A 26,297-nucleotide genomic window follows, 5' to 3' on the forward strand; every position below is an offset into this window, starting at 1 on the left:
GAGGGTCCGCAATAAGCTTTTTGGTTTTTGCCAGGAGACGAATATATAGATATATGGCTTGTCTGAAAGCACGTTCGAGAGTTTCAACGGTGTCACGAAACTCGGGCTGGTGCATAATTTGTAGGGGGTGTTCCATGATGTCCTTGGGAACCGTGAAAGTTTGCAGAAATCGGCACCGCTCATTGGGAAATGGCATTGCTGTATAATTAGCAACGGGCTGCACGTGCCGTTTAAAACATGAAATTTGAACTAGTTCGAACGAAGTCATTTGTAAGAGCGTATTGTAGCGGTGTTTACTTTTTCGGAACGCTTGGGCCATAGATGTGTTACTTCTGTATAAGTGGTTTCGCTCCACAGAGAATTGTGTGTCGAGTAACTTAATCTTTTCTTGTATGAAGCAAAGGTTGGCTATTCCATTTTTGAGAATATCGTTATATTGGCGGTAAATATTGCATACACATTGGCGGAGGTGCTAATCCTCTTTGCTTTTGTTCGCTGACATCCGCAGCCCCTCTCAAAGCTGTCGTTCGTAACATGTATCGGTCAGTCCGACAGAATAGTCGGTTTTATGGGTGTGCATCATCATTGTCAACGTGTCCCACAGATCCAATAGTGGTCGCTCGTAGCCAAGGGGTACGCTTAGCAGCAAAGGATTCCCGACAAGCACACCGGGTCTTCCTTGGGCTGTCGTCCGCGGTGTCGGGGACATTTTGTACCTTTGAGTCTAGCCGCGCAAAGAGAATGGGTTGTCACTATCAACGTAGGCAAAAGCGGCGCTGCAAATGGGCAGGTTCTCAGAAAGATGGTGATCCAAGAATACTTATTAATGGTGGGCACGACTTACTTCTATGTAAACTTCAGTGTGAGAAAATAATATAATTTGGACAGGAGAATATACGCAAAGGAGCTCTCGCAAAGACATGCTTGCTTCGTCCTATACAATTTAGAGCCTAGTAATTGTCTGCATCATCATTAACCACTACTGTATACCATCTCTTCTGCAATACCAATGAAAGTTATCATGGTCAAGTGCGCAGACATGAAATATTTATCTTATATTATACCTATTAGCTAGTGCAGCTTTTTACACTATACATGGTGAAAATATCTGTTCATACAACATAATTTTCACACCGATGATATATTAGCAGGGACGCCGGTGGCCATTTTGGTGTTTATAAACGCTGGTGCGGCGTTTTTTCCAATCATGTAAAGTAAGAAAGTAGCTGCTGTTTACGACCAACCAAATTAACATTTTGTCCCATGGAAACAAGCAAACTTTTCATTCTTGGATTAAGAGTATTAAGAATATATGGCTACTCGGTTTTATCTTTCACGTAGCCTTCCTCAAAACGAAATTCTAGCGACCCGCGGAAAAATCAACTTAGTCGGATCCCTTTATGGGTTTATTCTGGACACCGGCTATTCAAAGCCTTCAGAAAGACAGAATATATAGATAGACTACACATAACAAACATTGCTGCTAATATATATATAGCAACAATAAATCTGTGTTAGGTTACTCAGCTTATTTTTCTATAAGGTATCAGAAGTTTTTTATGATAATTTATTAATTAAAAAAGTGTACGCATTCACCAGATTCACTGTTTGTATCGCGGGTGTTATTGGTCGACGAGTACCAATATTGATTGAATTATTGAAATCAGAGATAAGCTAATGGTAGGATGCATAAATTTGTCTTTGTTAAGAAAAAAAGCACTAGGCAAATCAGGCTTACAGGAATATTAGTCATAATTAATTATAAATAAGTTACTATAACTAGTTAGTCTCAAGGATAGCTATTAAAGAGATAGCGTTACATTATTACAATTGCAAGTAATCGACAAAAGTTTGAAAAAAATTAAAATCTAGCGGCGGAATAAAAATCTAGGGTAGAGATGATAAGAGTTTGGAATAGAGAAGCTGCCTATAAAAATTATTTCATCGACATGGTATTTATGTTGGAAGATTACATTAAGAGGAGTCCGGGTGGAGTAGTTACGGCAACAGGGGCGTCGTCAGCATCACAGTCGAACATAATATTAACCTCAAACGATAAATCGGACAAAATTCTCAAATTTAATGGCGACGTAAAAAAAGTAACGTACTCGTCCATCTAAAGACAGGTATTCCAGATAGAGAAACATCTTAAAGGTTTGAAGATAGTTGAAAAATGCATTAGTATCTCCTGTATGTCACGGCACTGTTAGTCTCAATTTTATAGCTAGTAACATGACATTTAATCAATGAAGAATGTAGCGATGGCGAATATACTGAAGATGAGCATATAAGCAAGACCTGTTCTATGAAATGCTGCAGGCCGGAAAACTAGAGCAAATTGTGTCAGTTTTTTTGCTATCAATAATAATCAAGCAAATATCAATGCTTTGATTTTTTTAGAAAAAGAAAGAGGCATTATCAATAACCATTACATTAATATAAAATTTATCGGTAAATTCATCGAAAGGAACGAATATATATTAATGGCAAGCTAGAAGCATTTCCTGAGGTTTGGAAGGTCGAGGTAAAATTACTTCTGGCTCACTCTTGGAAAAAAACTAGTTATATCCTCTGTAGGGTCGATCGCTCCAGCGTTATTCAACTGATGTCAAAAGCTCGAAGAATATAAAAAACGAGTTCGTTCTTTAGCCTCCAGAGTGATCAATCACAGTTGTATTTTATTCGGAAAGAATCGCCTAAGTTACAGATATCAAGAGCACTTTTGCAGAGATGAAGAGGGTGCTTATTTCAAGTGCTTGCTGCGTAATCATCCAGTTAAGAAATGTAAAAATCAGCAGATTACTTGCAAGCCTTACAAAGGTACATACTACACAAATATGCGCTCAATACCTTAAACGAACTGAGGGAAGAAGCCTGTATATGTAAAATATACGTGGTATACATACACATATGTATATTATTAAGCAGCTCTGAACTACAGGAATCACTATAACAATTAAGACAAAATTAAAATGGTTTTTGGTGAGCCCAAACTCAAATCATACAACATTATCTAACGCCGACGCTTCTCTAAACATGCAGATATGTTCAAGTATACATATACCAATTATTAGGAATTCAAAGTAACACATATTATGATGAATTTGTTATTCCTAATGAGCTCGTAGATCGATTCACCATCATCCAGCTCTGATACTTTCACAGAAAATACTAGCTTTCACATCACGGTATAGTCACGGTTTTTCTATCTGCAGCAAAAAATAAACCTTTGGCGAATGCAACAGATAAAAAATAAAAACGTATATTGGAAATGGTTGTGTAAAGAAAGAAAAACGAAAATAAATAAAGATATTACGCATTATTTATTTATGTAAACAGTTAAGAGAAATAATAACTTTAAAAAACTCAAGGTTAGAGTTGAAAGACGCTGAAACTAAGCGAACAAACGAGGCGTCACTAAACGACATATTTTGCCAAAAACCTATATCCATGTGTAATAAAAATAGAAAGTTACCTCCGACGAAACTAGATAACTATCCGTAATGAAATTGAACAAGTTTTCTTGTAGTCCAATAAAGGACTATTTCAGTGTACATCTTTAAGGTCTTTTTAGCCTTCCGGCATTTTTACATAGCTGGTACCAACTACCGTATTTTTCGTGCCTCAAAGTATACACCGAATTAATCTATTGAATAAAATATTTAGTTAAGGGCGTTTTCCCTTGGCCGAATAAACAACTGGTCCTATTTAATTAGAGGTGTTCATAAATAGCAGCGTAAATGCCAAGTACTCGAATTATTACGACAGAAGAAACCAGAATTGTGGTAAATATTTGTCGTCCATGAAGTCAATAAACACAAAATAATTAATTAAATTTAAAAATGATTAAAAAAAGATGAAAAATATGTGGTACTAGGAAATTCTATCAAGGGATACGTCTTTGTATAATTATTACTCAATAAGAATGTAGACCCGAAGTCCAATTTGGCCAAAAAGTGTAGACGATTCGCGATTGTACATATTATTGATATGCAAGCCCATTCAATAATTATCCTTACCATGAGACGAAAACATGCTACAAATAGAAATTCTGTTAACGCAACGTTTGCTACGCTGATAAACCAGTAAATATACTGAGAATTTCGTTATCGAATAAACATGTTCGATTTGTGACATATGTCAGACAATTTACTAAGCGCCGTATTAAACGCGGTGAAATATTTTCTCAGGAATTTATACTTGCATACAAAAATATTTCCAAAACAAGCTTGATCTATCATTACTATGCATTGATAGATAATAAAGAGGGTAAAACACGCTTCGAAAAGTTATCTCAATCAAATGAAGAAGAAAAATATCTAACTCTGCTCACAAGAAAACAGAGTTTTCTCAGATTTTTGATATAATCGGTACATGCCATTGCATGAAGAAGTATTATAGGTTTTATACACCTTACGGAAAAAATATTTATGAATATTCATTAGCTTTCGTGTAAAATAGGTAACACAAGTTATTTCTTCGATAAAGTCATGCAGATTAGAGAAACTACTGTAATTTTCTCATGCGGACATAAGTTTCGCTAATCTTATTCATTATAATAGGAAAAACGGCACCATAGGAAAAGGTTGTATAGCTTTATTCGTCTACTCTTGTAAATCGAGTAAATAGCCTACAAACGCTTTTAGATTTGGCTGCTTTTCTTTTGAAAAGCAGGCTTGCTTAAGCCAGCAACCTTGCTTCAGACCCGTCTTCTTTCCACCAGACAAAGAAAGCACACGACGTATGGACAAACATATCTGGCAACACCGCGTAGAGAAGCACCTCCTCTATCATATCCCCTCTCTCAACTGGGGTCAATTTTTGGGTTTTATAAAATACAAAAAAGTCACTGTGCTTACAAAAGGCCATCTTGTCATCATTTTCTGACGATACATTTAGGGCTTGCAAGCTGTCTAACCGCTTACATACCTTTATTAATGCTGCGGAAATTTCATAACCGCCTTCAATCAGTTAAAACTACCTTTTCAGAAATAAACTGACATAAACAAAAATAAATTTACCGTACTCATTAGAAATATAGGAGTATGGCGGGGAATCTGGCCGCTTCTAGCTGAAGGCAAAGTCACTTCGATCAATGATACTTGAGAAAAGCAGTGGGCTCACTACATGCTTGCAACTTAATGCTGCCCCATTGTTATCTGGCTTTGATTAACGGGAAGTGCCTACGATCCTATTGTGGGTAAAATGGTGAAATGGATCTTTAGTATACTTTGAGAAGAATATACTAAAGATAGGTAGCACTGCCAGCAGGGCAATACGTAGCAAACATTCCCGACCTATACACAATTTTGTTATTTTAATCAGTAAATGATTTTTTTTTCAATAATACTAACTAAAAACTAATGAGTTATTGGATTATATAATAATAAATGATTTCGGAGGGTTGTTTTACCACTATTTCCTTAGTCACAATGAGACAATACCAAAGAAGTCTATTACTATTATGCTATTACATGCTATATACTGTGTTATATGCTAATGTCTTTTTGTTTGACAACAGGATTCGCTTCTATTTTTGTTCGGAATTTATTATACATATCTATGGGAAACTATTATATTTCATCATTCTTTAATTTACTTCCCTTTAGGTGTAAACGGCTCTCCTTAGTTTGCTAGCTTTGTATGGATTTACCTTCCAATCATTTTTTATTATAACCTTTGATTATAACCAAGTAAGGATTTCCATATATAGAATGAACTAAATGCATGCCTTTTATTTCATCTATCTTTGCTTGTTTACGAATATCATGGAAAACAAGGCTGACTAACGAGCACAATAGTTTGATGCTTGCGATGATGCAACCCTCATGTGCGGAGCAGCCTTTATTTTTTCTAACAATTTGCTGTCAGTATGGCGAAATGCTTATAATCGATAAGGCCTTTGTGCAAGCAAGAGTCTGAAATGAGGAGTCAGGTCGCGACAACCTTCAATTTCAACAAGACGCGGCGATTCGCTTTGCTGTGTATGAAGTAGATTAATTTGTTTGAAACCATACTATCAGGCTCGCTGATCTCGTTGCACGGCGGTGGCCACGAGTGAGGGCTGCGGTTCTGTAGTTTGACTCTTCAAAATTTTTCCTTTAGGGTTGTGTAAAAGAGAAGCTTTATTGAACAACGCTGAAAACAATTCTCGACGAAGGACTGCATACTTGAAGTGCCTGGACTATACCGGGAAGTGAAACAGAATTATACAAACGGTTTCTGGAAGGATGTTTGGCTTCTGTTTCGTTTTTCATCTGTAGCGCAAACAAAGCGCTTCGGACTGAGTTAAGATGCGGATACGAATATACAGAAGTTCGCTTTTGAAATCGAATAGCAATCTTTATGCCCGCATGTGCATATGCCCAAACTATCCCACATTATTTCTTAGTGTGTAGTCCTGCCTAAATAAAAATATGCTATAGTACGAATCAAACACCTTGGAAGATCTGTTTTATGCTGAAAAGTACAAATAAGTCATTCATAGATGCCAACGTAAACTAACCGAAAATCGGCCGTACGATTAGACAAATTTGCCCTTAATTCTGATGGTTTAAAGCTCCGTCTTTCAGTACGAAATGCTTTCCCTCCAAGCTTCCTTTTTTAGAATGAAGAGGATTCTAAGCCGACAAGAATAATTTCGGAGCTGTTGATGTGTTGCTTGTTAGCTTCTGCTGCAATAAACCCTTTTGACGGGTAAAGGTAGGAGCGCGATAGCATTACGATTGCTTACCCCTTTAGGAAGAGCGGTGTCTAAATCATCTATTTGTGTACGTGAAACTTGGTATATAAAATTATCTCGGTCTTTGCACACTCGACGAAACACTCGATTTCCAATAACAAAATTAGGCTATCTACATTCCCCATATCGAGGGGCGTCCCTGTCTTGACTCACATTGGTTCATAATGTTCCAAATTTGTACGCAAAATGTCTCATGTTTCGCCGTATGCTCTTCGCATAACGGGTGACATAAATATTACTTGGAGCAGCACGAAAAACCGTTTCTGCCTGTAGCATAGTTGAAGGACATTTTGCTACCTCACTGACGTAAGGCGCGGAGAGTAAAAGTACAACGTGGCCTTTCATCAATCTGCAAAATTACAAATAGCTGACGTCATAATTGCAGGAACTTTATTTAGAAGACGGAGATCGTTGCATAGAAGGGATTCCACTTCCCTTTGCAACTGTCAATGTTACTATTATTCATGTTCTGTAACCGCAGGGATTTGTTCTTACGCAGATGAAGTTTTGCTTTTATAAAAACTTTATTGAGAGAAAACTAAAGGGGTCCCGTGAATAGGACGGCTATAGGAGTGCAAGTACCTTGAGGAAGATCGTACGTTCACTGAATTTCTCTTTCAATAATTTGTCGTGTAAATAAAATGCGTGACGGCAAGTACTATCATATAATTCAAGTCGAACCCGTCCACGTACTAACACATAAAAAATCATTTTAAGATGTCCATGTAAGAGAAACCATGTACAATTAAATTTAAAAAAAAAACTGTTTCATGACTATCCCTATCTAACGTTCACACTATACACTTACTTAAACTATATAAAATGTTTGTTCTTAATTTGCGTGGGGGTTTCTGTATGCCCGTATACGGTGTTCTGGTTTGTTTTGTCCAATCAAGTAGAGGTGTGAATCGACAGAAACGATTATTTTTGATACAAAGTTAGAGTAGCGTTGCAGCCGTTTTTAGAAGAAGTTAAAAGGTTTAACAACCTTTCAAGAAAATATGATCTTAAAATTCTATTGAAGGTATGAAAATAAAGCTGAAGTACAAAAACAATATCGCAGGAAGTTTCAGGCAGATCCACCTACGCGACTTACAATTAATTACATTAGGAAAGACCAGAAATGTCAACAAGTTTTTCTAGTCAGAAAAAAGTGTACGAAGTTAGAGCAAAACATCCCAAAAATCTGCAATAGAATTAAGTCTCTCACACATTTAGAGACTAAAATGGAAAAGTAACATTCATATAATGCTATCAATGGGAACCACCCGGATTGAAGGAAACAATTTTGTGAATGATACTTAGAAATGTGAAAAGAATGTGTAGTTTTTGGGGAAGATTATGGGAATCAAGCGGCAAATTAAATGATGTAATTAGTCAACATAATCGTAGTTACAGGGCAACTGTTATTTTTCATTACACAGAAACACCTTGTAAATTTCAGGCAGTTAAGCGTGTCGCACTATCATCGTGATGTAGAATAGAATAGCTTGATGAGAATCTTGTAAATAGATAAGCTATATGTGGAGGAGCTATAGCATAGTCTTCTCGTTTCTCAGATCTGACATGAACGGACTTTTCCTTGTGAAGACGGCTTAAAGATAGTTTACGCTAAAGGATTTAAAACGCGGAACTAAGCGTGTTCAACTAAAATGTCTAAAAAGTCTTAACACAAGTAAAATATTTGCTAAAGTTTGTGAATAAATATTACCAGTATATTGACAAGAGCTCTTATAGTTCTGAATATCTGTAGGTAGACGTCATGTAACCTCTTTTCCATTAAAATATTAATTATTTGTAGATACAAACTAAGTATTTTGGTAACAGTGTCAGTGAATAAATAACAAGCTGTGCTAATTGGATTACAATTTTCGGCACCGATTGATTCATATCCGAAACTTGAACACAAGCGACGTGGATGCTACTGTTGTGAAGCTGTTTGTGACTGGAAGGTTTCTGTTTAGAACGAAAGATAATTACCCGTTTCGTAATTATTACTGTAGGATAAGTGGGGGGTGCGCTATACTACGGAAGCAGCATCGTGCGTAGGACTCCAACAAAGCACGATGCTACAATTGGAGCTGAACTCTGATCAGGGAAGTGTTTACAGCGTCGTAAGCACGGTTGCGTAGGGCCAGTCTCAGTTGCTACTCGCAAACATAGAAGATTATCTCGTCAGAATAAAAGATTACACTACCCTAAGTAAATATGGCGAGTCTGATGAGATTAATGGAGTTGCTATTAAGAAAGTCTTTCGCGTTCCATCAGTAACTATAAATCCCTCAGACTGAAGCGAGGTTGACAGCAAAATTATTCTCATCGATCTTGTCCCCGATTGACAATTTTCTATTCATCTACTTCAGCCACGGCAAGTTGTACTCGCGAAGAAGCAGGTCATGAAGGGTAAGGGTCAAGGTATGTTGCGGAACTACATCATCAAACTCTTGTGTAGCTCGTGGTTTTCTTCCGTGGTCCTAGTGAAAAACGACGAGTTACTACGTTTTTGTGCCGATTACTGCAAACTGAACTACATTGCAGAGCGAGGCCGGAGCAAAACGAACCGGATCATACATCAACGAAGTTATCGATGCTCTCGCCAGCGACAGCTAATTTACCACTCTAGTCAGTGAATACCAGCAGATCGGCATGCATTAAGACGACCAAAAGGGCGATACTCTGCACGACAGAGTGGCTTTGCCGATTCTAGTGTATGCAATCTGGCTTCGTCAGTGCACGGACGACGTTCCAGAGGTTGATGGGCAAAATTGTAGGGGTTTTAAAGTGTTAAGTAGCTCTCGTCTACCCAAATAATGTCATAGTCTCCTCACCGACATGACTTACCTGAAAAAAGTATTGACAGTTATCGACTCCGCCGACCTACGTTTGAAAACACCTCTAGATGGTGTGTCTTCGTCACTAAATTATGGCTACTACAGTTTCCCTGGATTTCCGGGTAGTTTTGACGTCAGCCTAGGCGTTGAAGAGACTCCTGAATCTAGCTTTCATATGATTGTGCGAATTACGAATCCGCTCTATTTAGTGGTCAATGCAAAGGACCTCCTTTGGTACACCAACTGTGAAGGCGGCTTATTGGCATTTTCAATCTAATACTATACGTAGTTTCGTCCTGTGCCATTGATCATTGGATCTAAAAAGTGACAAGCAGACAAAAAGGCGCTGACTACGATAAAAGCGAGCGGCTTGTTGCACACGCTAATCGTCGTTGAGCTAACACCGAGACTAGATGCCACTCTTTCAAGACCGAGTCCTTGGTCGCAGTGTCAAACATAATTGCGACTTTACGTAAATGTCAAACCATATATGTAAGCCGTTATCGACAGATTTATTCTGAAGTGTCTGAAGAGAAAAAAAATTTTTGCTTAAAGTCAACAGGCTAATTCATCCTTTCTCGCAAGCCAAGCAGCCCCACTTAGATATCAACTTGTCATGCTCTGCGATCGGTAGCTGGTTGTGAAATAAAGGAATACACGGCTGTATATCGAGAAACATAGTTTAGTAGAATGCCTGTTTGATTACATTTATAATGTAAGAAAAACTGACTGACACGGAAGACCAGTCATGTGCGATACAGGGAACAAACGTACATATACCGCAAGGAGTTTTCGTACCCAGATCGTAAAAACTTCCATAGATCGTGTTAAGGGATGAAGAGAATTGAGCTATTTCTAGCTCTGAATCTATTTATGCGAGTTAAGTAGAACTATTATGTACAATTGATTAAGTTTAAGAGGCCACTGCATTCGGGATGCTACAGCTCACAGATATGCAAGGAAAGGCATTTAGCATTGGTCAGTGCAGGAGCGATCTCTTTTTGACTTTTAAGCTCTTCTTTCCAAAACTTTTTCTACGCAAACTTGCAGACTTTTTAGTATGTCACGCCGCTTGGCACAACGGATACTGAAATTGTCGAATAACACTACCTACACTCTAAGTGCTCCGGCACTTAGCTTCGTGTCCTCTAATGGCGCCATCTGAAGGAAATTAACGAACTCGATTGTTCGTGCAGAACAATTGCAATTTGCACGAACCCAAACTTTCCAAGACAGCATTTACAGCACTGTTATCTCTAATCAAGGGAAGTCTACACACAAAAGATACGCAAACGTCGTTACAAAACTGGAGGAACGCTAAAGTTCCATTAGTGAGAAATTTGAATAAATATTGAGTATTAGAACAAAAAACCATCATGAACCTCACAAAGTAAAAAGAGTTTGGAATCGAAACAAGTAGAAATAGTTTTTCCTCCATAATTTTGCCTAAACTCATGCCCTCTCTCACTAAAAGAAGTGTCTAGAACGGGGGAATACATATACCAAAAATAGTGAAGGGCTTGTCGGTAAGGAATACCAGGGTATAGGAATCCATAAAACTGCATCTTACATTGCTGTTCCCTAAAACGGTTCTTTGGCCTTGGAGTATCTTTAATAATATGCGGCACAACAAGCTCAATATTGCATCGTAAGTATAGATGCTGAAATACTTCCTTCGCCCATAAGTAGACAGATTATCTTATAATAATAAACTAGAGTTGGCTTGACCAGATAACTCCAGATGTATGTTTTTATTTAATTTATACATTTACATTCGTTTGCTCATAACCATTGCATAAACTTCCACAATATGGTGACACAGCCTCTACCACAATGCTGTTGACCGTTGTTATCATGTTGGCAAACTCGTAATTCGGCTCGTGCCAAAAACGACGTTCTCAGCATAAATTTCCACGTGCGAACGGTGTCATTTGATCAGGAAAACAAATATTGAACACGTTTACAAAAAGCTAGCTTATTTCGTGCCCTTTAACCTAAAGTCTGCGAATAGCGTCCACTGCTTTGAATCATCTCTCCTGCACAATGATGGTTGTCATTTTGATCAGATATGAAGTTTGGCAGAGATGCTGATTGGCACTAGAGTAGCCAACTGTGTGCATAGATTTGTCTAGGACAATTCATTACTGAACGGTAAAGTTCACTGAGGCAACAGTCGCGGCTGTGATCAGAATACGGTTGAACAATGGTGTTGCGGCGGTGACAGTGCGGCGTCTCTAAGCGTCGTCGTTTATGAGAAAAAATATATTAGTTTTTTCTTGTATGCCTTTACCCCTTTTTCCGATTTAGAAACCTATATAAAAAACGTTTTATGACAAACTTTTAATAGTTACTACTGCGATGCTTTTTACATTAAATTTCATGTAAAAACGGAATACCATTTGATCAAAACCAGATACGAGTAAAAAACCTATCACACTGCAGCTTGCCCCAGCCAGTACAACTTATAAAAATAACCAAGACAAAACATCCAAAAAAACAAAAAGTACAAAGACGGATCAGATAATCGTATAGTGTCCACCACCGCTAATATCACTGGTATAGTAGGTAGACTAGATGACCATGATTTATGTGTGAATAGGCTTAAGTAAATAACGCAAGCCGTCAACGCTCGGGGTTAAACACCACCGTGAGTGTAAACAGACTAAAGCTAAAGTCTACTAAAGATAAAAGCAAAAATAATAGTTGAGACATCAGATTGGTAGAAGCCTCACGAAGACAGAAGATATGTCTCCTGGACAAAAATGCTACTTTGGAGGTAAACGCGTAGTATCGGTATTTATATTAATTTGTTAAAATTATTTATTATATAAAGAAATATAATAATATTTCTTAGTCTTCTTTAAGCACAGCTGGCAGCTAAGTAAAACTTGCTATTTGATACGCTAGTATTACTGCTGATAGACTGCCTTCCCAACTAAAGTTCGAATGCTGTCTGACAATGCTTCAGTTACTGAGCTTTTCACGAAGTCTTCGCCCAGGCTACCCATAAACTTAAACAAAGCCCTTTTCTTTTTTTTTTATAGAATTGTCCTATTAAACATTTTTAAATTTCATGATATTATAATTATTAATATTGTCCTGCATGATTATTTACGATGAATTACGTAATTGCAAGATTATGGGTTTCTACTTCCTACCGTTAATTTACTCTCTACTATCAATGATCATTCGCATATCATTTAAGGGGATTAGTTGGTCTTCTCGATGGACTATTATCTGCTCCAAAGTTGCGGTGCAGAGCTAGCAGGCGTTGGGCTAGCTAATGAGGTTTCTACACGACTCATCGATAATGTTTTTACCTGTCGATCGTTTGCGGTTGCACTTTGGTCTTCTGAATGGATGCCATAGAAACTGCACGGCTTAATAAGTACTACAAAACCACGAAAACTCCTGTACACGCCTCAAAGGTCCTTTCTTTGATTTGATTTGTAAACTACTTTGCCTGATATGGTTATTGTGCTTGATTCGTATCCCGCCTGGCGCAATACTCACGTTAACGATACCAAGGCCTTCCTCTCTTACGACTGTTGCTGGGGGCTATTTCTTTTCTAACATATGGTGAAGAAAGATGTTGTGCTGCCGTTTGCTGTAGTTCAAATGGGAACCTACCTCCGGCTTTTTCTCGTTGTTTCAGTGTCCCCTGAACCATCGTCTGATCATTCATTCAGATGAAACGAGACCATTGATTCCATTCCATAAAAAATTGTAATGTAGTAAAAACAAACTTTTTTGCTAATGATCAGTTATCACCGTATGCATACTACATTCCGCCTGACCATTAAAACTTGGATGATACGGAGGCGCGTGCACTGGTTTTATTCCTTGGTTGTTGAATTCGACAAATTCAGTATTCGAAAGGTAGATGGCATTATCGGCCACTATGTGACGGGGAATGATTTTGAACAATACTGCTAATACTGGCTTTTCTGGCACTGGTCCCATAAAGTGTAAGCGCACACGGCCGAATAGCGTAGCTAGCCTAGTCATAGTCTAGAATAGCCTCGTTGTTTTCTGGTTGGTTTTCTTGACAGATGTGGCACGCAGCTGCTCTTATTCGAGCTATCCTTTAATACTGGAAAACTATATCGCCCCTGGCCATGTTATTATTATATTCGTAATGCCACCGTGTCTTTTGTAATGCACTCGTAACACTATTCGTCGAGTTCTAGAAATTACCATTTTCTTAAGCCGAATGATATTCCTTGATGAGTGACAACTTACGATGCTTGCTGCATAATTGTCGTGAATAGTCCTATTGTTTTAACTGCCATTGCTTTGTAGCTTGTGTTCCGCAGTTTCAAGCATGGAATCTACATTCGTGAGCCTCTTTATTAAGCACGGTCCTACACCAGGTCGTCTAGAACTTGCTCTCGGGGTTCTGTAACTCTTTTATCATCTGCCCTGTTCAGTGGCCGCCAACAGAACTGATCCATAATCTGATTGTTTCTCCACGCATATGCATGATTTGGTATTTGTAGGTACCCAAGTCCAGAGCCCACCTTTGAATTCAGTTCGCCGAGTGTTGTGATATCGATTCCTCTTTAAGGAAAGACGGTCTGTGTACAGTACGAAGTGGCTTCCTTGCGCATAATCACGAAACATGACAGTCACTTCTTATCATACCGCTAGCATCTTTTTCTCTATCTATAGTTGGCGACCGAAAGGGTTTTACACGCAAACGCAGTCGGCTGCTTGCGATGGCATGGCACAACACCACATCGATTCCGACTGGACGCGAGTCACACATCAGCTGCGCAGTTTGATTAGAATCCTATTTGATCAATTAATGTTTCTAAAAAGTCGGATTTTCGCATAGTAAAATGCTCGTTTCTACTTTGAACCGTGTGAGAACGCTTTGCTTCCCTCAAATTATACAACGGTTGTAAATTAAAAAAACGTAATAGCTGATCAAGCCTAAAAACTATTTTACCTGATCCTTTCTCGTGGCCTTGGCGCATCCTTAATCATCTCAACTTAATCAACTACTAATTTTAACTTTCCTCGGCTTAATATGTGACCCATAGACTGTAATTCGGTCACCTTAAAGTTGCACTTACTTACTGTCAATGTTAGGTTATGCCGGCGCATTCGTGGTAGAACCTATACCTTGATCAAGGTGATTGATACTGAAGACCGTTTGAAGTCGCGATTAATATGTCGTTCAGCCGGCACACCACCTTAGGTAAACTACTCTAAGCTATACGAAGTAAGCCGGCTGATTGGAGACCGTTTGGCCCTTTATTATATTATAAGAGACCCCTGTGCGCAATTGTGCGATGCTTCGATTCTGGATGTGGCACAAACTATATGTGCGCCTTCTTCAGGTGTAATTTGGTAAACAAGATTTTCAGTTCCACATTCAAGCCGGTGAACATGTCATCTGTTTTTAGCGGTGAGTACTTCTCAGACTTAGCGATTTTTTTTATCGTTGTCCCTACAACTATCCTTCTAAAAAGCGCTCTCGCTGCAGGGGTGGTGGCTGCTTGTTGTGACGATATTTTTATATCCATAGAGCCATCTATGAATTCCTTTTTATGCCTATATTTCATACTTGATCTGCCTTCCTCATCTATGGTTCATTGAATACAATAGCGGAAGCCATTGTAATGATTTTTGAGCCACTGGAGACATAAGCTAAAAGCAACGACAGGGTATCATTACTACATCTTATACTAAAACTAACAGAAAGATGAATAAGCTGATGTTAAGACACAGATTATCTACTTCAGATAACTTGTAGGCCGATCATACTGTATTGCCACTCCTTTTGCTTTTATGCTCTTTTTCTCCAAAAATCGCTCCCCTCTGCGTCGACGTTTTGCTGCTGAACAATATCCCCCATTCATAAAATGCTTCTAATTTCTCACTACGTTTGCACCCTTTGCTACTTCTACGTTATAAGTATAAAACCCCCTTTCTTTTCAATGAGCGGTTTTCCTTACAATGTATAAGGGACTTAGCTTTCTTTGTGGCCTTAGCCATTATGGACAAGAGTTTTTATATCTCTACTAATGCGTTACCCTAACAGCAAGCACTCTCCATCTGTCAGATGAATGGAGATTTAACAGACCGTTATGGCTATTGACGCGAGAAATTGCATAAAGATTTTGCCTTGTGAAACCTTGAATTTTATTGCAGCCTTACCAGATGTTCGTAACGGCAATTCGATGCAATATTAAATTACATTTAGGGCACGTACACAAAGTCAAGTAAATGAAGTAAATTTCTAGTTTTTGTGGTAAACGAAAGTCTACATTGACGGAATCGAACACTGAGCCAAGCTAATACGAGTTTAAGCTTTAATTAACTTAATTTCACACAATTTCAATCGTGCTCGTAAAACAAAATTCAATATGCAACATCGAACAAGGCAAGTGATAAACCAGTGTTTACATAGAGGTTCATCGGTGTAGTCTAAACGTTTTTTTGAGGTCGTGGGCATCATACCACGCATTTTTGGTTACCCATTACAATCAAGCTTTTTAACATTTTTGATTTACTAGGTGTAAGACTACTAAATTGCATTATGACTTAAACTAATAAAAGCAGAGTAAACACCTTTAAAGCGAGCAATGCGTACCTGGACCCGGTACCTGGGGCTGCAACTTGATTGTCGTTTGCTGGAATTGTGTAGTCAAGCAAGCTGTAAAAAGAATGGAGCTGTCTGCAGACGACCTCAGCAGGTTGGTACTCAGAGTGAAAAAAAAACTGGGTGAAAGAAAGATGCTATGCGCCTCAGTTACAGGTTCCGTAGCTTCCGTTTAGGCAAAGCTCTAACGATGAAGAAAAGCCATTTAAAAAAAGCTGGAATTTAGGAAAAGCGGACAGCCATATTATTTATGAAAAAATGCAGACACCTCAATATTAATCGGAAAGGACAATTAGTCTAATTACAGAAGGTTATTCAGTACCCAGAAATCAGATAGACTAGTAACCTCGTCCAACCGGCACTCCTTACATGAAGCAAATGGAACTGCGGGCCTTTGCTAAAACCAGATAACCGGGTAAAATATGGAAGTTATAACAGCGGATTGTATAGTTGTCTATTCAACTCCCATTTGGCAGGTGTTAGCTTTTACGATATGAACGGCCTCTACAGTCGCCGTTATGGATATTAGGGCGACAGTACTAACATTCATAATGGCATCGCGGTCGAAGAGCGGAAAAAAATGTATTAGGGTTAGAAATCCATACATTAACTTAGTCATAATACTGTAAGACGCCATAGTGAACCGTTTTGATCCGAACCGAATTAGACGCCATATACGCTACTTACAAAGATAACAGTATTCGCATGTAGTAGTAAATGTGTGATCATGTGGGACAATTGTTATCATGTGTGTGTCTCTTAAGAGTCTTCGCCCAATTCTGTAAATGTTGTTCAAAGAACTATGCATTAATTTTACATTTTACATTTACAAGGTTACATTTTAGAAAAAACAAGTTTCGGTCAAAAACATTTTTGGCTATTTGGGCCAAAATGACTCCTTATATATATATTATTGCGGAATCTGTACGAAGTGCGCTCGGCTCGAGACCACGCAGCCTTTAAATGTGCGTCCTTTCTGTATTGTTGGTATGCTCTTTAGCGCTTCTCACTGGGGATATACTTTCGCATGCCAATCTTTACGCAATTTAAAATTTAAGCTAACATAAAAACGATACAAAATCGCTGAAAACCCAGTACAACATGCTTCCGAGGTGACAAAAAATAACTAGTGAAAGCACCCATCTTAAATATGGAATGATGTATCATACTCCAAATAGATGTTAGCTAATATGACATCCTGTTACAAGCGTAGGAACATTAGTGACCTGCGCTTCTCACACTTAAAACGCAGCTTAGAAATCTGGACGACAGATGAAAAATAGGTTGATAGAATATAGTATAGGTGACAATAGAAGTGACCTCTAAGCATGTTCCGAACTGCTAATTGAGACCATAAGAATTGCTAGTATTTTGCACCGTAATTATATGAATGATCCACGATTTATTGTTTTACGGTCAATCTGTCAGTGACACGTTACTATTGATTTTGACTTGACTTTGTTTGCCTGCTGCTGTAGGCCAACTAATTCGATGTTGCCTTGACAGTAGCCGGAGAGTAAACGAGAAGGCTGCTAAAGCGAAAGCCAACCTCGCCATCTTCTATTCTACATAACATTCGAAAAGAAGGCAAATGCGACAACAACCTTTTAACCTATATGGGGAAACAGCAGTGCTCCATATGATGATATTATATGATATCGGTGGTCGGCGACAGAGTATGTTGACCATTATGACGCACTAAACAATATAGCAGTTACATGAATTATTCACGAAGCAATCAGTAGTCCAGCCACCGTTTACTGTACGCTTTATAATATAATATATTAATAAATAATTGTGATTTTTATTATTTATATTTAGTGATATTTTGTTAGACTGTCCGAAGCTATTTAACGGAATGAAAAATTTAGTTTTTAAACTCTATAAGGTAGAACAACGATATTTTAGGTGCAGTTTTGAAGTTAAAACTTCTTAATTATTAGGTAGTTGTCATTTGCTTTGCGATAGCTAATCTGATTATTGACGAAGAGAATCGATAACAGGATACTGTGCTACAGATATTTCAACCTAAGATACGGACATAATCAAAATCACACTGGCCAAAAGTTGGAGATGGTTGAAGTTAGCCCTCGATTTTTTCTGCAACCCCAACCGTAATTAAATTGTGGCTATCAGGACGAACCTTGTAAAGTATCCACACCGTGGTGTAGATTGGAACGCCAGATAAATAAAGCTCTTTGAGCATTCAGGATATGGAGCCTGAATCGTTTCATTTTTGGACAATATCTCATAATAATAAATGCTCCTAATGTCCACTGCGACGTACAAACACCAGCTTACGCTTAAAGCTATTGGACGTTGCTACTGAAATCACATCCTCTTACACTTCTGGTAGGCAGCACAAACTACTTTTCCGTCTGTGGTGATGGTGCATCTTTACACAAATCCTTTTGCTGGAACTAGTTGTATTTTTACTGCAGGTTTTCCCATTTAGTCTGAAATCAATTCGTGAAAAACCAATGTTTTGATTTTCGCCGGCTTCAGTGTTGTTAGTACAGTTTCAAAATTTGAGAAATCTCATATTGCGTCATTACAAACATAATAACCTGTCTCTCAGTTTTCGATTCCAATGTGGCAATCTCTTCTGTGTTTTGAACTTTTTCATTCTAATTCTTAAACTAATTTCAGCAGTAATAAATTATTGGTTCACTTGACAGTATTTGTAGATATCACCAGTACTTTGACTTTCAGGCAAAAGATAATCACTGAGCAATGACTCTCACTACTTAGCTATGCTTGGCGCCTCAAGTCATCATTTTTTGGTGGTACTTTATAGGCGTAGAGTTAGTTACAAATAACCATAAATTTTATCTGCTAATGATTTGAAAGTAATGCATGCCCTTTGATTGCTAAATGGCTTCAAAGAAGCTAATAAATGCGAGTATACATAAATGTAAAGGTTAACAATCATAAAATTACCCTTAATCTCTTACTCTTAATAAAAGCGAAACATGTATATTTCTATAAATTTAAAATTTTAATTGACAGCTTTTTAATACACCCATCTTTAAAACTGTCTTTACTCTGTTAAATGTTTGTATTAAATCATTCTTTTATTGTGATTTTCCGTTTCTTAGATATTTCAATCGGTTATTTGTATTTTATATTTCAATGTTTCCTCCCTTTTATCTATGTTGTGTTTTTGTCGAATGTCAAAACAGGCGTCTTCTGAAAAAATTTAAGTACAAATCAAGTTTTGAAGTACAAATCAATTGCTAGTAGCAAAGACTTCATTCTTGCTTACTTTTGAAGGATTTAGCCTTAATCATATTTTTACAATAGCTTGACGTTTCACAGTTGGAGTAATATGCTAGTGTGATCACTTTATTTACATAGAATTCAAGTCATAAAACTCTAACTAGCATTATACTAACTCACTGGTCGATTTTCCTTACTCGTGCCAATCGTGTCTGTCTAACTAGATTGTGAATATTGTCCAAATGGTTGTGTAACTAGTTACAGAGTATTAAAAAATAGTAGCGGTAGGGAGAGTAAATGAACTTGAAAGCGAGACAGAACCACAGTAACATGTAGGGGTAATTGCTACCTTTCATGTCGGTAGGCATACTGACTACTTGTGTTACAATAGTAACTGCCTAACTATGTAAGTTATCTCATCGCAAGCAGTCAAATCCGAGGTATTGCCGGACAGTCCTGTGTTTTTGTCTTTCACTCAACCGATTAACGACCGGAATCACAACCATTGTTAATTACAGTGTAAGATACTGCTACTACAACTATCTACAAAGATACATGTCTACCTTGTTATGGCGTGTGCCTTTTTCTTTTAAACTAATGAACCTAGCGGAGGAGCAAAAATAGAGCTGCATTCTAAAACATTCGTCAAAATGATTTAGAACGTCTTATCTTCTCTTCAAATCGAATTCTTATTAGCTTGTCATTTGTCTGCTCGTTGGTCCGCTTAGTCTATTAATCGTGGATGTAACGTTGTTGTTTTCGTCCTTTTGTCTTGAGTGGCTGAGCCTTTTATATATACCTGTTGTACCTGTTAGGTGTTGTTGTGTAATTTAAACTGAGCAACTATAACTGAGCCAATAATAGTTCGATCTGTTGGATTTGTTTTGCCTGGCACTGTGTCCTGTTAGTTATATGCTATGCATAATTAAGTAAAATTCGTTTTACGTATTTCTGGTTCAATGGTCTGCTCTATTCGAGATGCACCCTGTTTTGTTAAATCTCACACGCTTTCTGAAAAAGATGAGAGGTTTTTTCAATGCTTATTACGCAATCATGACTGTCCAAAGGCAACGCACGTTCTGGAGGTTTAACTACGGAGCCATCTTTGAAGAGACAGAAAATTTCTTGTGGAGTAGTTTTTCTTAGCAGAGAGGGCTTTTTATTATTATGAGCATGATCTTATGTAAACTTGTCGCCTACCGTTGCACCTTTTTATTGAGAATTCAAAGGTTAATATTAATCCGACGGGGTCAAACGCATGAGAGAATTAACAGACGTATAGGTTTTTATTACATCATCGTTGTACCGAAAGGTCTCATTCAGCCACAAATAGACTGCGAAACATTGAAAAGACTCAATATTTTTTCACCGAATATCATACTCGAATCCAATGCTATATATGATTTCTACTAGCAGCAACAGAATCATGACAGCACTTACGCAAAGATAACTGAAAAAACGTGAAAAAACCGAGAATGCCGCCAAAATAACTGCGAAATCGTCTGTGTTCCTGATTAAAGTTTGCACAAACTTCAGGTCACCGTAACAAAAATGTGAGGCATTAATCGAAACTCTTTCCTGAGCGCTAACTGTAAATAATGCGCAAACAGTATGAAAGAACAGCTGAAAAGTCGGTTGCAATGGATGTGCGCTTGCCAAAACTGCATATAAAAATGAACAAAGAAAAGACGGCTGTTTTTAGCAAAGAAGCCCGCTTAACCACTTCACAGGTAAAGGGTTTATCGGTCTGGATACACAGCCAGACAGTGACAGTCGAGATATATAACGTTTCCGGAGGTGAGCAAGAGAGCTGCAGTGTGTGAGCATTAATAGCACGTGTACGACCAGCGCAGGGGATTCATTAAGTATTTGTCAATATTAAAAAAATGTTGCCTCAGAAGTACCGCGACATCAAGGAGATAGATAATTTACAGTGACAAACAATAGATCAAGCTGGAGTAGACTCTAGCGTAGAGGACGTAAGACTTGGGTAAAAGAGTTAGGATGTCTTACAAGAACAAGAAATGAAAGAGAATCCGCTTTATCCTAAGTAGTATATGATAGCGCTATATAATCCACTAAATAACCCAGCGTTGGGCTTGTAATAAACAACTAGATGAAAAAAGCAATGGAGACGATCTTTTACAAATGGTGAACGCATCCGATCTGCCTGGAGAAGGATGTGGCGGAACACTTATTCGAATAGTGCTTAGTAAAGGTAAAACTGGGTTCGTAAGTAATTAAAACGGTGGGTGAAAAAAGTTTTGGATAATCTTTTTTAAAAGAAATTATTTGTAGGTTTAAGTCTTATACGCAAAAGATAACTTAATGACGGATACTTTGAAAACAGGCTGCCACGAAGAAAATTTAAAAATCTTACGCAATTATTGTGCGTAATCTAAAAACACAAGCCACCGGGGGGACATCGCGCACGACTACATTGTGCAGGTTGTGCAAAAAGAACTTTATTAGTTCAAAAAGAAGCTTCCGTACGTGAAAAAAAGTTGTAAAACTTTTTTTTTTCCACTCGCTGTTTAGTTCTGGTATATTGTTGGAAAGCGCTTCACCAACGTGCTATAAAAGGATTATATTGTGGGTACAATTTTCATTCGACAGAATTCCTTAAAGATGAACGTTTCAAGAAGTGCGCTTTCGACGCTCTTGTATTATGCATTTCTGGATGTCAAAACGCTGTTAAGACAGTCTGGGAAATCTGTTTTATGTAAGGCAATGACGCTGTTGTTGCAAGGATGTTTACCACGTGTGGAAACGGTATTTGGGGCCCAGAAAGATACTCCTCGTCCCAGTCAACCTTTTGAGTTTGATCATTTTTGATTTCCGGAAGACACTTCTGAAACAGGACGGCCGACGGACAACTCGGAAATTGGTCGAGACTACAGTTGGGTTCCTTTGCTCTAACTTCCTTGGATTTACACAGAACTTAAAGCTTGGATACGTCATGTGGTTTTGACAAGGAATTTTGGCAAAAAATTATGATTTCGTTTGGTGGGACTGTAAGGATCTGATTGACTAACAGTTGCTTTCTGCAAACCAGCCAGTTCATCTGCAAGTTCGCATCAATTTCATCAAGTCAACAAAATCATTTAAGGAAAAAGATTTGATAAGCAAGGTCAGGTTATTTTGCTCCATCACAGCACGTGGGAAACTTCATCAAAACTACCCTTTTAGGCTTCGGATAAGAAGTCTTGTTACACCTTTTATATACTCCTTGGGATAGGGGCCTACAGATCTTCACCTTTTCTGTTTATTGGGCAATCATCTTCATTGCCTTACTTTCGACAACACTTTAAGATCAACAACCCAAAAAGTGGTTGGAAAACATCGAGACGCTGCTACCTTCTGGCCAGACGGCATACAATACTGTTAGAGGAGATGGGGAAATCGTGAATGACGACGAGGGATACATAACATAATTCATTATCACAGGAATAAATAATGTAGAGTTTTTTATTCGGTAAAAAATGCACGGAATTTTCTTACTATTTGTGATATAAAACAGAGACGGCGAAACATTTGAAGCTTTAAAAAGGTGATCAGTGGTACCAGTGGTCCCCGTGATGGTGCAGTAGTAACGTGCTTGCCTACTAAACTTAGGGACACATAAGATCGTGCAGGCATAAAATTCGGCGTAAGGTTTCAAATGTGAGGTACTTCGTTTGGTGCTGCGGACTAGCCGATGTTTTACGGCAATACAGGTTGTAAAGCTCAAAACATTAGTACTAGCGGCGTAAGGCGAAATGCATTGTTTAAAGCATTTTTTCAGTATTGGCATATGTTCCATCACTCGTCGTAATTAAAGTCAAAATACTTCATTCTAGGATCCATATGTCGACTAATGTAATATACTAAACAAGCGCCGTCCTCCTACCGATGTCCAAGCGCTTTAAGCTTAAGACATGTTTTCAGCCAGCATAGGCAGATGCGTTGGGCGCATCTGTTTTCTATCCACTTTGCTGCTTTGGGTTAGCCAAAGGAATCGCTATTTCACTTGATTTTTGTTTTGCGTTCTTACAGCAGACAAATATATCAAAAAGCTGTACCTCATTGCACGACACTGTAAAGTGAGCAGTCCTTCTAAATATTTGAGGCTCTCATAGACGTTTATCAGAGACCATCGTGAGAATATATTTTCGTCCTTTCCTTTCGACTGCTTCCGCCCTTGTCCTGATCTCTTCGTAGCCGCTATCTTTGCGAATTCCTTATAGTGTGACGCACACTAGCGAATCCTAAAGCCATTAAGGAAATTGACATATATAAACATCTGTAGTAATGCAAGAGTCGAGAGCTGCCGACACAACAGAAAGATAAAACATAGTGATCTGTTGTGTTTCTTCGCTTTTAATTAATAGTCGAAACGAGCCTGTTATATTTTTCGACGAAGAAACCAAGATTGTTTTTATTGGATATTCGTAATATATTTTTCTCACATAATTCATCGCAATACCTTTGAGGAAGAACATCCATTAGCCTTTATTAATTTAAGTATATAAATTGAGGCATGATGGTAACGTTTTAATGAATAAATCAAAATGCATTTCTTGTCTCATCTAAAAAATTGGTTTTAATTTCAGATAACCAAAGATGAAATAAATGTTTTTTTGCGTAAGCTCCAAAGAAGCGGTTAAGTCTTTTAAGTAACAGCAATATGATTATCTTAGCAGTACGAGTCGTTACTATCCTATTAGAGGTCATACTTCAATCTGCGAATTTACAGAACCCTGACCGACGGAATAAAAAAAAATAAACCTTTGTCGTTTCTTTCCAGCCTGCAAATAGGTAAACTTCGGTTTGGTAAAAACCTTTGGACCAGTTCGATGTAGTATACTTGCCTCTAGAGTGAACTCATTAATATCCGTCCCACAACACGCCTATTACTGGTACACCGCATCACAGCATAACCTTCAAAGCTCTACAATGCCAACGCAGCAACAGCCCGACATTGATCCACCTAGACTTATTTTGCTAGACTTTCCAATCTACGAGCGTTGCATGTTAATATGTTCTCTCGCAGTACAACGGTTGCAAACAATGCTAGCTTTTGGATGAGTACGCTTTTCAAAACAGGTGTCAGACTTGAACGGCGTATGATCTGGAAACGTTCAAATGAATTTGGCTAAAATAACCTTAGAAACAATAGCTAATTTAGCAAAAAATATTCTTAAAGCACATACGTTTCGTAATCAACAGTTCGTTTAGAACGTTGGACTTCCGTCGTCATGGTGGCTTATACACCAGCTAAACCACATTCAATGCATTTCTCGCTAAGTGCCATTGCGCTCTCGGTATACTTTGGCTGACTGATCTTTTATGACTTTTTCCGTGTGCTTAACGTTCCAAACTTACCATTCTGCTCATATATGGGTAATCGCTTTGTCAGACTTTTGTCCCCTATGATTGGTTCAGAAGTGCTAAGAGCCAACTTTCCAAGGTGCGAGAGAGTGACTAAATAATTCCAGACGATATGCTCCACTAGATTGAGTCGTGACCAGGAAGACTAGCACGTGCTACAGTTGCAGTAGTCATGGATTCTTAAAAAGCTCCAGGTTCCAATTAAAAGTAATGCTCATGTCATGTGACTGGCCGGGTCCTCAAGCGAAGCATTCCATTGTGCTAGTCGTGGGATGGGGCAATTTCAAAGCATATGACTCGAGAAGATGACAACAAAAGGGTTTTCACGTAATTTAGATCGTCACAAGGCTCGAAAGGGTAGCTGGTGTTCCGGGTTACCTTCTTTTACATGGTGACCTGTTCGTAAGAAGAACTCTATACATTTTAATATAGCTGTTGTTCGAGGTTTGTAACTAACAATGTGTTGCACATTGAACTGCCTCAGGTGGAAGCCGTAGCGCTACTATAACTCCGGGAAGGCTAAACATCCAGAAGTGCGGAAGACTATATGCGATTACATGTCAGCTCCGGGTGGCATCCTTATGCCACGAGCATCGTAGGCAACTGGCAGGCTTGTAAGGGTTTACAGCTTAAGCGCCCGAGGGTGTCAAACCTCAGCAATTGGTAATTCGAAACAAAAAGGCAGCCCAGAGCTCACGGTAAGTACCCGAAATGCGACAGAAAATTTACGCGGCTGTCGTGCCTACTTCAAGTACCTAACATGCGTACAACTTACGTATGTCACTTAGGTTGCAGGCAGACATGCTATCATTGAATCGCCCCAAGAATATTCCCGCTGTGTAACGACGTCGGTGTGAAATTCAACCCTACTGGAATTTTGCGTCTATTTCTGCTAAGATGAAGAGCAAAGCACACCGCTCGCTATAAAAAAAAAACTAGACGGTGTCAAAACGTATTGTTGACTGATTGTTTTCGTTAATAATATTGTATTACAGACAATGGCTTGGAGGCATTAGGATGTGCCAGACAATCAGATAGAGCTATTAAATGAACGCTATGATTATATAAAAAAAACACTGTTTTATAAAAATGGAATTTGGGGATTGAATATTATGAAACGCCTGGCAACACTGGTATGACGCACAATTTGGTCTACTTAAAAAAAATGATTTGATCTGTGGAATTGTATGGGGCAATCAAAAAATTTTCTGTCTACTAGACTTACACATTTTCACCTGTTTCGGGTTAATAAAGTTTGTCTGATTGTCTTTATAAAAGCCATGATAATGTCCAATCAGGTCGGAGCGTTTTTTCATTCTTTGTGTTATGAAAATTTCTGAAATATCTTTACGGTAAGGAAAGGTTACGGAGAACCTTGAATGACACTCATAGAGACTGCGTGGGTGTAAGACGACCGTGGTTGTGTCCAAAGACACTTCATCGCCTGAAGTTAAACGCTCAGGATTTGAGTATCAACTAAAAAATAAAGTCTATTGAAAGATGAATACAAAGGCAAAAATATTAA

At 38.2% G+C, this 26,297-nt stretch overlaps 1 long non-coding RNA gene across 1 annotated transcript; it reads left to right on the plus strand.

The window, feature by feature from the left end:
- Positions 1 to 13,884: 13,884 nt before the first annotated feature.
- Positions 13,885 to 26,071, plus strand: LOC111263438 (uncharacterized). The gene is made up of 3 exons (XR_002682229.2): positions 13,885 to 14,986; positions 25,257 to 25,470; positions 25,561 to 26,071. It is a non-coding gene; the product is annotated as an uncharacterized LOC111263438 (long non-coding RNA).
- The last annotated feature ends 226 nt before the right edge of the window (positions 26,072 to 26,297 follow it).

This window comes from Varroa jacobsoni, unplaced genomic scaffold (assembly GCF_002532875.2).
Source record: "Varroa jacobsoni isolate VJ856 unplaced genomic scaffold, vjacob_1.0 scaffold_765, whole genome shotgun sequence".
Lineage (NCBI taxonomy): Eukaryota > Metazoa > Arthropoda > Arachnida > Mesostigmata > Varroidae > Varroa > Varroa jacobsoni.